The sequence below is a fragment of the Vanellus vanellus genome (assembly GCF_965231255.1).
Source record: "Vanellus vanellus genome assembly, chromosome: 6".
NCBI classification, from domain to species: Eukaryota; Metazoa; Chordata; class Aves; order Charadriiformes; family Charadriidae; genus Vanellus; species Vanellus vanellus.
The window spans coordinates 63,932,524-63,946,415 of record NC_138911.1 but is presented as its reverse complement, the minus strand read 5'-3'; positions in this window follow the sequence as shown (position 1 = coordinate 63,946,415).

The following is a 13,892-nucleotide window of genomic DNA, read 5'->3' as shown; positions in this document are numbered from 1 at the left end:
GGGGACTGGCGAGGCTCTCGGGGCCAGCAGCCGCCTGGGGACGTGCGCTGGCCGGGGCGTGCAGTTAGCAGCGTAAACAAACTTGGCTCTGGAGGTGAGGTGGTAAGATATATTTTTTTAATTATTGAGCTGTGTACACATTATGAAACCATTACAGAACCAAAATATATAAAATTCCAAATTACAAATACCAGCTTCATACAAAGGGGTAATAAAATAAATAATACATTAACTAGCTCCAGTACTCTGTATTCATAGACAGTAATGGAACCATATACATCAGAGGCCATAAAAATGCATACATTAAACAGGGTGCACAGTGGTTACTGAGGGTTCATCTTGATGCTTCCTGACTGCATGAGGGTCTGTTAGTGCTGGAGGATGGGAACTCTATTTGCTACTTAAGCCATTATTGATTGAGAGAGGGAAACACAAACCTCATAGACCAGGCTGGCAGGAAAAAGGGTGAGAACTTAGCTTGACATAACACATTAAGACTGTAAACAAAGAGGGCTTTGAAGGTTATTATCCATGACCAGTATGTCCTGCAGTGCAGGGTCTGCCTTGGTGTGGGACACCAACAGGGAGGACTGTACTTTCTACAGGTGGAACGGCAGCACATCATGTATGGAGGAGGGGTCTTCATCAATGGTCATTCTGCAGATTTGGACGGGGGGGGGGGAAATTTGCTCTAGGAACAAACATCCTCTGATCCAGTAAAAATATGGGGCAAGACTCTTCCTCTGACTCCTGTGGAGCTCAGGTAGCCTTGGGGCAAAGAGGGCTGTAGGGTATCTTTGTATGTGTCGGGGTCAGATCTGGCTGGGTTTAGACCGGCACGCTCTTCTCCCATGGCTGTGGATGTGTTTATTCATCTCGCTGCATTATAAGAGATTTTCCTGGATCCTGCATGACACCACAAAAAAAAAGGGAGCATCTAAATTTGGGCATCTATGAAGGAGAACAGAAGACTTGGCCAAGGACCTAAAATCCAACCCCACCTCACTCTTGTTCAGCCTGCTGAAGCCCTTTCTTTTTTATTTCTGCGCGTATGCTGCTGTGACCCCAAGAAATACTAGTGTGCATGTGCTCTGCTGCAGAGCCCTTGCTCTTTAAACAGTCTCTCGAAGGGGGGGGGGGGGGGGGTGGTACATCGGGGTCTGTGCATCAAATGGCTTACAGGATTGGCCTGGTTGGAAAATCTGGGGGATCCTATGAAGGGGAAGAAACTAAAGAAAAGTATCAGTCTGTCTAGATGGGTAAAAAGGCATGTGTGTGTATTTAATATTATTCTGATAGCCATTTGATAACATCAGATTAATTCAGCTAAAAAGGAAGCTTATTCCTTGACAGGGTTCTATTGCTGCTTTACTTCCCGACAGATTGATGCCCGGAAATGTTTTCACTGGGTCAGGGCACCATTCTGAAGCAAGATCTCTTTGTCTACTTGACTTGAGTGATACGAATGTTGTTATCCACTTGCTGGCACTACAAAGCCATTGTGGGGCTCTATTAATCTAATCTTTTGTTTTTAAATTTCTAATGTACTGATGAAGGAAAAGGGAAGGCGAAAGGGAAGGGGAAGAGAGGTTTGAATGCTTCCCTATATACCTTCTGTTTTCTCTTTGGCAAGAGTTTCATCTGATGTGAGTAAACGTTATTCCATTGATTTTACTGACTTATAATGAGGTAAGGATAGAGCGCTGTAATCGATTAATACCATATGAGGCACAGCTTACATCCTTATTTTTGTTCTGCACGAGGACAGAATGTGTGTTTGACTCCTGAACACCTCTAAATGAAACCGTTCTTCTCTGCCTTGCTCTGTTTCTGGCTCCGGCTCTGATCTCTGTCACCCTGATACACAGCTAACACCGTCACGCTGGCGTGGGAACCGTGCTCCGTTTACACTGGTGGAGCGCAGACCAGGGCTTCTGCCTGCCTCTTCTTCACTGACGCGAACTCCAACGTAATCCATACAGGAATCCATTGAGTTTTAATAATTAAGTTAAGGAGGGGAGGGAATCAGGAACAAGTTGTTTTGAAATGTATGTATTGAGTAGATGCAATACCATTGCAGGTACACCGAGTTATCCTGCATCCTGCTTTTAAATTTTGCATGATTTCAACTATCAGAAGGGTTTGGAAAGTGTTTTACCCTTGACAATGACCTGTATTACAATTAAAGCTCGTGATGTAGGTTTCTTATTTGCCCAAGAAGACAACAAGATTTGCTATGTAATTCGAGAAGCATTTATAATACTGCTACCCATGTTGTAAGCTGATTATAAATAAAGTTCAGCAGAATTGCTTCCATCAGAAAATCAGAATTCACAGTCAAATAAAGTGTACAACCCTGATGTGTAGTTGCTTCTAACTGCTACTGTACATAAATCAGATTCTGCTTAGCAACTGCTGCATATCATGTTTATTAAACACCTTCTGCTTATTACAGCAGAGGGTACTAAAAATTCTTCTTGAAAATTTCTCAAAGATCTTTTCACATCTTGGGTATTTTTAAAGGTCTCCTTGCAGTGAACAGAATCCTTCTGCGGAAGTGGTACTTGGGGGCTCTCGACATGTGCTTCCTGTTCCAGTCAGTCACATGGAAAACGTTCTCAGTTTACAAACCAGACAAATTGTTTTGCGTTGTTGCTTTAGTCCTGAGGCTCAACCCAGCATAAGGAGAATCAGGCTTCCTCCCTTCAGTAGCGCTGAGCGTTTTGTTTGAAATAATGCTGGTTGGGAGTCCTGGGAAGTATTTGCAGAAAGGCTACTCCGTAAGGCGGTGAACTTGTCTGTGTGCTACGGACATGTGCTGGAGCAAGTGGTGGTTCATTGGAGAAGACAATCCTTCGCTGAGCGGTCATTTTTTGGCACAAGCCCCTGTTACCAAACAATTTCTCAGGGCTAGTCCACCCCTGCAGCAGTGCCGCACGCACGCACACTTAGTGTCTCGCATTTACACACTGCCATGGGCCTTTTAAACCAGTCTCAGGCGCTGCTGAGGTCTGAGGGATTGAAAGTAGTCAGCTGCACACCCTGACAGCCATTACTGCCACAGCCTGGCGAGCCTATTCTAACGTGTCAGGCTCCGTTTCGTTGGATATCTCACAAAAAATAAAGTAGCAATAGAAATAATCAGCTTCGAAATAACTTCAGTGTGTCCCTTGCAGCTCCCGCTCTGCTCTGCTCCCGTCTCGAGCTTTTCCTGACTGTTGCGTGTTTGTCACTCCTTGATCTCTGTCTTCCAGGCGCAGTGCAAATGTCAAATCTCAGTCCTCGCATTGCTCCATCGCTGCAACTTCTGACAAGCTGGCCACAAAGCGTTGCTGACCCGATCCCGCAGCTAGCTGGGGGGGGGGGTGGTGCTGGGGGGGCTTGGCGGCCCCTCCACGCAGCGGGGCAGGACCGTGACGGCCAGACGCTCCTGCGGACCCCGCAGATCACAGCTCTGAGCTGTTCCTGCACTACTGTACCGCGTTCTTTGCTGGACTTCGTTAGCTCACGTGCAGCACTGTGCTGCTGCCCGCAGTCAATTAATTCCTAGCATAGGTGCCACATAGACATACCCAGACCGTTGTCTTCCATCCAGGGCTTGCCAAAAGGCTGCGCCTCTTCCACCATGGATGACGTTAGTCACTGAAATTAATGGTTGTCTCATCCCAAGCACGTTACTGAGACTCATTGGATGTAAAGCTAAACGAAGTAGCAGCGTAGAGATCATGGCTCTGCAGAATACAGTGGCCCAGCTCTTCACCAGTACAACCGCACAGCATGCACTGCTCTCCTCACCAACACCGCTGTCGGCATCAGCTCAGGCACTGCCCTCGATCTGTAAATCCCTCAATTAATTAATGCTCCTCTACATGAAGGAGTACCTTTTCAGGAGTGACAGCTACGCGCCTCCTCGATGGCGCTGCTACCTGCGCTCTGGATGAATTGCAAGAGAAACGGGCAGGAGCGTTCTTGGTTAAGAGGAAGAACCTCTATCCCGCGACAGAAGAGTCTTCCTCAGTGGAAAGTCTCGCTCTGATCACATTGCAACTTGCCTTGCGGCTTTGTTAGAGATCAATTATTGCTTGATTAACTCTTATGGGTAGTTGGAAAGTGAGAGAAATGCTGCCTTGTTATTTGTGACACAGTAAATCTTAGAAGCTCTTTATCATCATTTAGAAACTTTTTTTTTTTTTTCCCTAATTGTGCATGTTTCTCAGCTGCAGAGCTCCTGTCTGCGATACAAGCAATGAAAAATGTTACCTGGATAAGAATATATTTACATAACCACGAGCTAATTACTGTTTGTCATAACTAAAATCAAGGAATTATTACCGTGCACAACTTGTTTAGTTGTACACGGGTACTGTTGAACTGCTGCCTTGTTCGAGCCCGGAACCGGTTGCATTTGCATTTAGTGATGTGCAAACACTCACTCAGCTAACAGCCAGATGCACTTTCTATTTCAAGATGTGCTGTTCTTTCTCTCTACCATGGTTTTTTTTTGTTTGTTTTGTGTTTTTTTTTTTCTTTCCGGTGGCATTCCTCCTGATTTAGTCTAGTGTTCCTAGGGGTGGAAGCTGGCACAAAAATCCGTAAAGCACATTATACCCATCTGCATTAAAGGTGCTGTACGGACCTCAATTAGTAATAATGACATTCAGGCACTTCAGGTGTATTTGAAAACATTTGGCAGTGCTTGATGCTAGAAATACAAAAGGACTATATCCTTTTACCTATATATAGGTAAACCGGGACAGCCCGATTAATTCCAACTGAGCTTTATCAGTTTACCTCAGCTGAGGATCCGACCACCAAGCTCATGTCTCTCCCTAACAGTAAATCAGGACCCAACCGAGTGCATGCTGTAGCTCCTTGTTTTAATTAAAGAAGTGGAAATTCTTTTCTGTTTTGGAAAGTTGTTGGGAATGATGTATGGGTAACAGCTTGAGAATTCAAATTATAGTAGAGATCAGCATGACCTGCAAGAAGCAAAAATGTTTTGACTGCTACTCTAAGCAAAAGCAGGATGGATGTCATAGATTATCCTTGCATGCACAAATCTACGGCTGCATGATTTATGCTGTTCTTAAGCAGCTTTATTAACTAAAGTTGACTGCTAAATTTCAGTGCTTGTTTAGGAAAACTTCAAAAGTAAACAGTGGTAAAGAGCACTGTGCCATTTTTCTGCAGTTATATTTTTGCTCATTTCGGTGCATTTCAGATTTTTTTTTTTTTTTTTTTTTGCACCTATGATCAAATATAAAGACCAAATCTAAAAGAATTAGAGTTAATCCCTGATTTTTGGAAGCATTGTGTTATGTACAATGCACTGAAGCGTCAATCATGCTGATATGATAAGAACAAGACACATAAAAGGATGATGTTCTCTGAGATTTTCTTAAATCACAGTGCTCCTAACTTCACTACATGCTTCGTGTACATTATGAAAAGTCAGTATCAGCTGTATCCAAGTAACTGATATGTATTAACCCAGCTTTCTCGTCTTCTTTTTTCTTCCCTTTCTTTTCTTTCTTCTCCCCCTTCCTCATCAAAGGCAATTTCTTTCCAGCCATCTCTAATTTGTTATTAGAATCTTACCTTCTTTAGTAGAATATGATTGCTCGAAGCTGATGTTTTTTGATGGTCTCGGTTGTTTTCATGTAATGTCAGTGTCGTTTGAAATGAAAAATATTGAGACTGCTTTATAGTTATCTTGATTGCTCTAAATGGACAAATTGGCAGTGCTTTTCTTACGCTAGCGTAGATGTAAGGAAACAGAGAGCCACAAATTCAAGAATTGTACTAATACAGTTGAAGACCTGATTATGCAGCTGACACATCTAGAGGGAATAATACTTCATTGCTGTTATTTCTACCAGTGTTTTGTGTGTGGTAGAACTAAGGAGATTTTTTTATCCTTGTCAAGCAACCAAAACTACCAGTTCTGTTTAAAATTCTTTAATGCTGTTGATATGCTACTGGAAATCTAATCAAAGCTACTTGACTGAATATGCTTGGAAGACTTTTTAATCTAGAAAGGAAAAGGGATTCGGGTTAGGAGGCTGGGGGAAACAGGTATTTTTCATTCTGCTGTGAATTTTGTTCCTAAAACTTCTTATGTTTCCTAATGCTTTCTATCTTTCATGTTTATATTAGTCACAGTTATCAGTCTTTTTTAACGATAGAGGAGAAAGGACGACAGGCAACTTCTTTTCAGGGCTGGTCCTCAGGCTGAAGAGCTTACAGTGTTCAGGCTATATACCTCCTTTTTTTTTTCCTAACTGGAAAGATTGTTTCCCATGCTAAGTATACGTATTATTTCTGTTGCATTATACAAGTAACAGTATTCTTTTGTACTTGTACAACAATTATGGCAACAAAAGCCTTACTAAGCACAACCCTCTTTGGAGTGAATTTGCTGTAGCAAACAAAAGGAAATCAAAATAAAAGAGGGTATTTATGTAACGAGTGGTAATACGCGGTCAGATCTGTGCCTCTGCATTTTTAGGCTTATATTTGACACTTCCTTACGGAACAGTAGGATCGCTTGTAATAGCATCTAGCCATATTTGTATTGATACGTATAGAACAGCGTGTTGAAACTCCCCTCTCAGAAGATCCTTGAGGTCACATAAAACAAACAAACAGACAGACTTTCCTTCCTGAAGCTTGTCTTGTTATGATCGTGGAAGGTGGGGCATCCTTTTCCCGTTTGATTATCCTTGTTGACTATTACAATCAAAAGCCTGACATGTAAGTACACACGGACATTTGAAAACGTGGGGTTTTGCCTTATAAGCGAGATGCTTTTGGCAAATTATCCTTTTACTGTATGCAGTTTTGATTTCCTTGTTCAAAAAAAAAAATAATAATATATTGGGGTGAGGGATGGTGGGGGAGGAGGGAGAGAGAGAACCCTTTTTGTTAATCCTCTGCAGGAAACAACAACAATCAATCCCCCTTGGGCAGCTGTTTTGTTCTTCAAATATACTATCACTTTTTAAACTGATGGTGAAGGAAAGAATGCATTAATTTTCAACCAGATCGGGCTTCAGGAAAAAAGCAAGTTCTAATGCTGAAGAACAACGTGGCATAATGTTGTTTTTCAAAACACCCCCAGATTTGTCTTTCTTTTTAATGTTCTTCACTTTGCTTCTTAGAAAAGGGGTTAAAATTAGTAGGCACATTTCATATTAGCGTATTTCATGCAATAAAGCATAAATTATTTAAAATAACACGACCTTTTATCTTGCACCTTTTGAAGGAAGCAAATTAAAAATGTAAATTGGGAGCTAATTAATATGCAAATGTATTCATTCGCAGTTAACAATTAGCAATTAAACCTGCAGTGTCTACAAAGAGCACGGACAAAATTAGTAACTTAATTTATCATTAAAAAATGAAAACGTACACAAAATTTTAATTGACTTTCAAAATATTTCCCCTGCTTTTCCCCTGTATTTTTAATACAAAAAAAAAATCGTAGCGAGCCTTAGATATACCGATGAAACTTGCTACCTACAGCTTCCTGGGGAAGTTCGTTACAAAAGACTGAGAAGGAATCATGTTAGGAAAAGTTTGGCTTTCACATGAGGTGATTAAAAAGACTACTGATTTGTGCTAGTCACTCGACGAAACAGAGGCATTCCAAGATATACAACCCTATACCCTCGGCATCTAGCTAGCTACCTAAGCACATAGAAAGTGGACGTGTATGTGTTTATTAAACATGCGGAGCCACTGTGAAGGTTTGTGCTTCGGTGTTTGGTGCTCCAACAGAAACACAGGAACACAGGAAATTAACGGGCAATAAATCGCTGAAAAATCTAAATAAGATACTCCAGACAGATAGTCACGCATATTTATATCTAATGCTTGGTTTATTCCCCTTTTACCGGTTTTTCATTCCTTTTACTTTTCGAGGAGTTAAAAAAAACCCTCTGCATATATTACTGCGGTTTATGTCCATTTTCTGTGTTTTCTCATAATTAGCGCTGCTCTTTCTGCAGATGTGAGCCTGTATTTTTAAATATGCTCTTTCTAATGTCACAGAGCGTATTACAAACACGATGGGGACAATTTTACAGAAACGCTCCCAAACATTTGCTTGCGTAAGAGCCACAACGCTGCGCCCGCTCGCGGTTTTGCCCTCTTCCGCGCGTTCCTCGCAAACGCTCTCTCACTAAAAATTTTCTTCGAAAACGCCGCTGGAAAATGAACATATTGCCACATCTCTCGAGGTATCGACACGGAAATCTTCAGCTCCAGCGAGACGAAGCGCGTGGATGTTTGCGTGGTCATTTTTGGAAGTTCTTTGCGGCCGAGGGCGTTATGCAACCGAGGGGCAGAAATCCCAGCGTATGGCCCGGGCGGCCCAGGAGGCAGCGCGGCAGCGGGGGCTGCGGAGCCGGGCGCTGGCTGCCAGCACCTCGGGTCAGGTTCTTTGTGAAGGGCAACTGGCACATCATCACGTCGGCACGTCGCGATAACTAGTTTGCAGGCAAGTCCAGAGCCAAAATACGTGCCCGCAAATTAATCGGCGTATCGTTTCAAATAGCAATCAAAAGACAACTTTTTTTTTTTTTTTTTTTTTGCGTTTGTCAATCTGCATACGACAAAAGAGGCAAAATAATCGAGTAAAGTAACCGGGAACACGTTAACTTTTCCTTTCCTCTTAATCCCTCCAAGGTGCGTATTTGCTCCTTGTTTGCAACCTTTTGAAAAAGTTATTCAAACAGCACCTGCTAAATTCCATTTGCAATTATTGTCTTTCCGGTTTAATCAATTTAGAGGGAACTTTTCTCATAAACTCTCTCTCTTTTATCCACAAAACCCTTCGGTCGTTCCCTTTCCCTTGTTCTGCTCTTGCTTTTGAAAATAGCCAGATTACAGCGTTTGCACTTCTGTTTGGAATAGCCTCTTGTTTGACGAAGGCAGGCTTTGCCGCCAACCCCACACCTTCGTGTGCCAGTGCAAAGCTGGGAAGGCATTGTCGTTACTGGGATTTGTTCTGAGGCTGCTGGGAAACTTCTGCCTCCGGAGCCGGGGAAGTGGGGAAGGCAGCAAGTGGGCGAGCTTTTGCGAGAACTGCCTCGTAATAAGCGTGATGAGAAATGCCCCTTTTCCTCCCGTCCCCTGTCCTCTAAAACGCTGCTTATGGGAGGTAATAACAAACCGGTTCATTTGGTTCGACGGGCAAAGGGACGTCTAATTCCACGTAGATTTCAGCAGTTCAATGTGCTGAATATCGTCACAGCTGACTTGAATTCTGAGATTGTTATTTTAACCCTTTGCTCATTCCTGGGCTGGGATTTTACACGCTAGAAGTTAAGCTAAGGGAAACGGTTGCACCGCGTCTAATTATACATATATATATATATACGTCTGTATCTATGTATGTATTTGTGAGATAAAAGGCTGTCTAGCACATGTGTGGGATAACTTTTTGCAGATCTGTTTAACTGATTCCAGTCCTTTCTCCTTAAAATGAACAAAACAATGGGATTAGGATAACCAGAAAAATTATTTGTAATGACAAAATATTTCAAGAACAACTCTTTTTAGCTTGTCTTTATAATTACTGGTGGTTTTGTTTTTGTTTTTGTTTTTGTTTTTTTTTTATTTGTAAAACAAATCTATGTATGTATTTAAGTTGGAACATTATTAAAATGAGAAACTGAAATTTAGGAATTAAATGAGATGCATTATATAGTCATACAGCAATCGTTCAGGCTTATAGCAAGATTCCATGGTTATAGGCACTCCAGAGATACATATGTGCACACACCTACCCGTTCATCAGAAATATTACGTTTGAATTTCATGTGATTTCTATTGTCTTCTGATTTTTTTTTATTTCTGTGCTAGAAAAATATGAACAGAAAGGCGTACTGCTCTCTTTTAAAAGTATTTAAATATGCCGATGGATCTCTCCTGGGTCTTTACTTTGCAGCTTCTCTAACTGTTAAATTAACAGGGATTTTTCCAGGATGCACTTGTAGGATTTTAACACGTTTCTCCACTGGAAAAGTTATTTCATGGAAATAAAATCTGAAGATAGCTGCACCTTTTTATCCGGTGCTGTGTTTTAAAGAACTTAATAGCCTCTCAGTATTTTTAATGCCTGTGATATTACACAGCTAACAAACAATTTCAGAATTCAGTTACCACAATTAGGAATTTGAAGCAGGTGGCACAATAATGGGGCTTTTTCATTTCATTTATTAGAAGGGGGAGGAAAAAGCCCAGCAACGCAGAGCTTCATTTATTTTCATCAGCTCCACAGTAAGAGCGTGGCAATTTGCAACACCAGAATCATTTCAAGTACAGCTTTGCATACATCATTCATTTCTTTAGTTTTAAAAGCTTCTTATCGTTCAACCAAAATTTGAAAAGATAATTTCCTGTCGAAAGTCCAATCTGGTCTGAGCATCCCGCCTGCTTTTTTAACACTGTGTTGGCTTTCTGGGGGAAGCAGATGGCGTGTGGATGTTACTGCTGCGTGACACCCCCCACCCCCCCACCCCCTCCCAGGTGAGTGTGACTTTGCCTTAGCCGTGCCCTCGCGCGTAAAACACCCGCAATCACGGGCTTCGCCTGACGGCCAGTCGCCCGCGCGAAGTTTGCCTCGCCTCCCCGTTGGCTGGCAAGAGGCTTTAACGTAATTTCGCCGCCGTCCCAAGCCCCGCAGCCGAAGCGGCACGCTGCCCGGCAGGAGGATGAAGCGATTGCAGTGGAGGCAGCGGCGGGTTGCAGCCGGGCCGGCTCCCGCACCGGCAGCGGGGGGCCGCGTCGGAGGCGAACGCGTGCGCCGCCATCCCTCTTCTATACCGCTTTTTAAGTGCGTTTTTCCGTCGTGCGTGCGGATGCGGGTGGGTGGGGGTGAGCCATGCCGCCGCCGGCACGCTGTCGGCCTGGCAGTCGCTCACGCGGTTGGCGTCTCTGCTAACGTGACGCTTTTATGCCGCTTTGAGCCAAAGTAAAGGTGTTTTGCGCTGCGTGAACCTGCCTCCCCTACTGCATATTTAGTGAGGGGTCCAGGCGACGAGGAAGGAAGACACCAAGGAAATGCGGTACCAGTTTGGGGCCAGGAGACACCTTTTGCTGGGGGTTAGCAGCGCGCGCTGCTTGAGTAAAACAGAGGCTTTAAACTGGGCCCCCAGTGCTGCCAGCGGTAGGCTTTGCACCCACGGGGCGTCCCACGATTCAGGAATCAATTCATAGAGCTGAGGTGAGCTATCCCTGCCCACGGTCCCTTTGGAAACGCGCGGCCCCTTCTATCCGCCGGGAACTCCTGTTAGAAACGTTCCTCTGGTTCCCAACACAGCCAGCAACTTCGTTTGGGAACAACCTCTCCCAGGCTCGGCGGCCCCTCTGCGCTGCGCGGTGGGGCTCTGTGAAGCCGAACCAGCTTGGATGTGCTCCTGGGCTAAGGGCCCAAGCAAAGATAGCCTCTTACCACAGCAGAGATAAGCTGTCAAACATGATACCGTCTTAAGTAATTAACAGGGTGTGGGGCTGAGCCTATTGCCTGTCCTCCACGGTTGAATCGTTTCCCTGTTTGCAAGGTTCCCAGCAAATAAGATGGCCACGTTCCTCACCTTAACAAGCCGACGGTGTCTATGGGAAAGAGAGAAACACAACGAGCGCTGTCAGCCTGCTCGGGAGGAGCATCATCTTGGGCATTGCTAATTGGAGGAGATGCAGCTTTTCAGGGGACTGCTACTGTTCTGGTTGCGCAGTCAGCTGCCTGCAGACGGGACGCCTTCCCAGCAGGTCCTCGTCCAAACGGGTACAGCTCCGTGTCCAAATTTTGCAACTTTTTGTAGGCACGCGTACCTGCCACTAAGCATTACTGAAAAGATTCTCCTTTTGCCCAGGCATTGCTGCTTTCGAAGCAGGTAGGGATATTGGTGATAATTTTTATTTTTATTTTTTAAAAGCACATGATTCTTATCTCAGCCCTTAGAAGCCCTCTCCTGCAGAGGCACAGGAGGACAACTCCTCTGCTCTGTACCAGCAGCCCCAACCCAGCTCCACCAGCCCTTGCAGTGGTGCCTCAGCCCCGATCTCAGGCTCTGCAGCCCCAGGGAGCAGTTGCCCACCCTTGAATCTCCTCTGTGCAGCCACTCCTCCCACTGCTGGCACTGGGCTCTGATCTTTGACACGAGACAATACTCAATAACCTGTTGCAAAGTCATCCTTTCCCGTGCTGGAGGGCACACGAAACACACCTCTCCTCCCAGCCCACCCTCACCCAGTGTTTCATGGAACCATAGAATGGTTTAGGTTGGAAGGGACCTTGAAGATCATCGAGTTCCAACCTCCCTGACAGGGATACCTCCCACTAGACCAGGTTGCCCCATCCAGCCTGGCCTTGGACACCTCCAAGGATGGGGCATCCACATCTTCTCTGGACAACTCGTCCCAGTGCCTCACCACTTTAGATTGGCAGAGCCCACAGCTAACGTTACCCCAGCACACTGCGTGCTATTTCAGTGTAGTTCACTGCAATGCTATGGGTAATGGTTGGATTACACTAAAACATGAAGCGCAGCTACAAAACGCGGTGACTGGATCCATCTGTTTACATGAAGGTATTTCTGAATAAGATAAATGCTGAACGGCCTGAATAAGTGGAACTAACACGAAGAGAGCAAACCACACCTCTGTCTTTGTAAACCATCTCACTTTGTGTACCCCCCTACCCAGAGGGGTAGGTAGGGAGCCTCAGGTAGGGAGAGATGCTGTAGAGGATGAAGGAAAATTGTCCAGTGAGTGGGGCTCTATCACAAAAGGAACGGACACTACAGGCGTCAGCCCCAACCTGACGGAGGAGCCCCGGCCCCGTTTCATTTCCCATCGATAAAAAGGCGATGATTTTATCAGTCGTCTAACGATATGATTTCTGAGTATTATCGAAATAGGGGGATATGTGTCTAAGATAGATGAATGGACAGATGGTTTTACAGTGTCATCGTGCCCACCTGCTGCAGAACGCAGCTAAGCCTACTACAACTGCGTCAAATTATTTGCGAAGTGTAGGAACTGCCGGTCCAATAAAGCTCCGGTGGAAGGTGCGCTGATGCCAGTAATGAAGGTAGCTCACACGTTCGCACAACAGTTCATAGTTCTGAGTAGCTGTCAATTACTTCAGAAAGCTGTAGTTATGTTTAGTTTTCGGCGGATGAAAACTCATCTGTAATGGCTCTTGAAACCCTGACATGCCCTATGCCGCTGGTCTCCTCCAAACACTGGTTGCCTTGGTAAGAAAAAACAGACATCGGGACTATATATTGTGACACGGAGTACACCTGCTCCATCATCTGGACATTAAATTGACTTGCTGCAGTTACTTTAGAAAGGGGAACACTGATTAGAGCTTAGTTTGTCCCCAAAGCAGAACTATCGGCTTTTCTTTTGCACTTTTCATTCTTTATGACAGCCTAAATTCGCTATTTATACCTGGATTCTGCAATGATCTGTCTGACAATACCGCAGCAGCAGGGAGTCCCATGAAGTCTACAGTGTTTCTTACTGGCTTATGTGTTCAGGGTTTATACAGTGTTGTATACAGTCCTTATAGCGGTTTCCTAGATAACCTACAAATTTTGGTCAGATGAAGTAGTAGACTCTAATGTTACTCAAAATTATATATTATAAGGTAAAAGTTTTCCCTAAAATTACTCATCACTGTGTTTTACCAGAGAATGTCTCCTTTTCATTAGTCTAAAATTAAGTTGTTTATCTTTCATTTTTTGGAAAAAAAAAAAAAAAAGCAGCCTTGGGAAGACCTGAATAATGTCTCCTCAGAACAAATAAGCTGAGGTGTGTTTTGGGTAAAGCCAGTTGTGCTTCAATATTCCTTTATACCAATGGGTAGGCGAGCAACA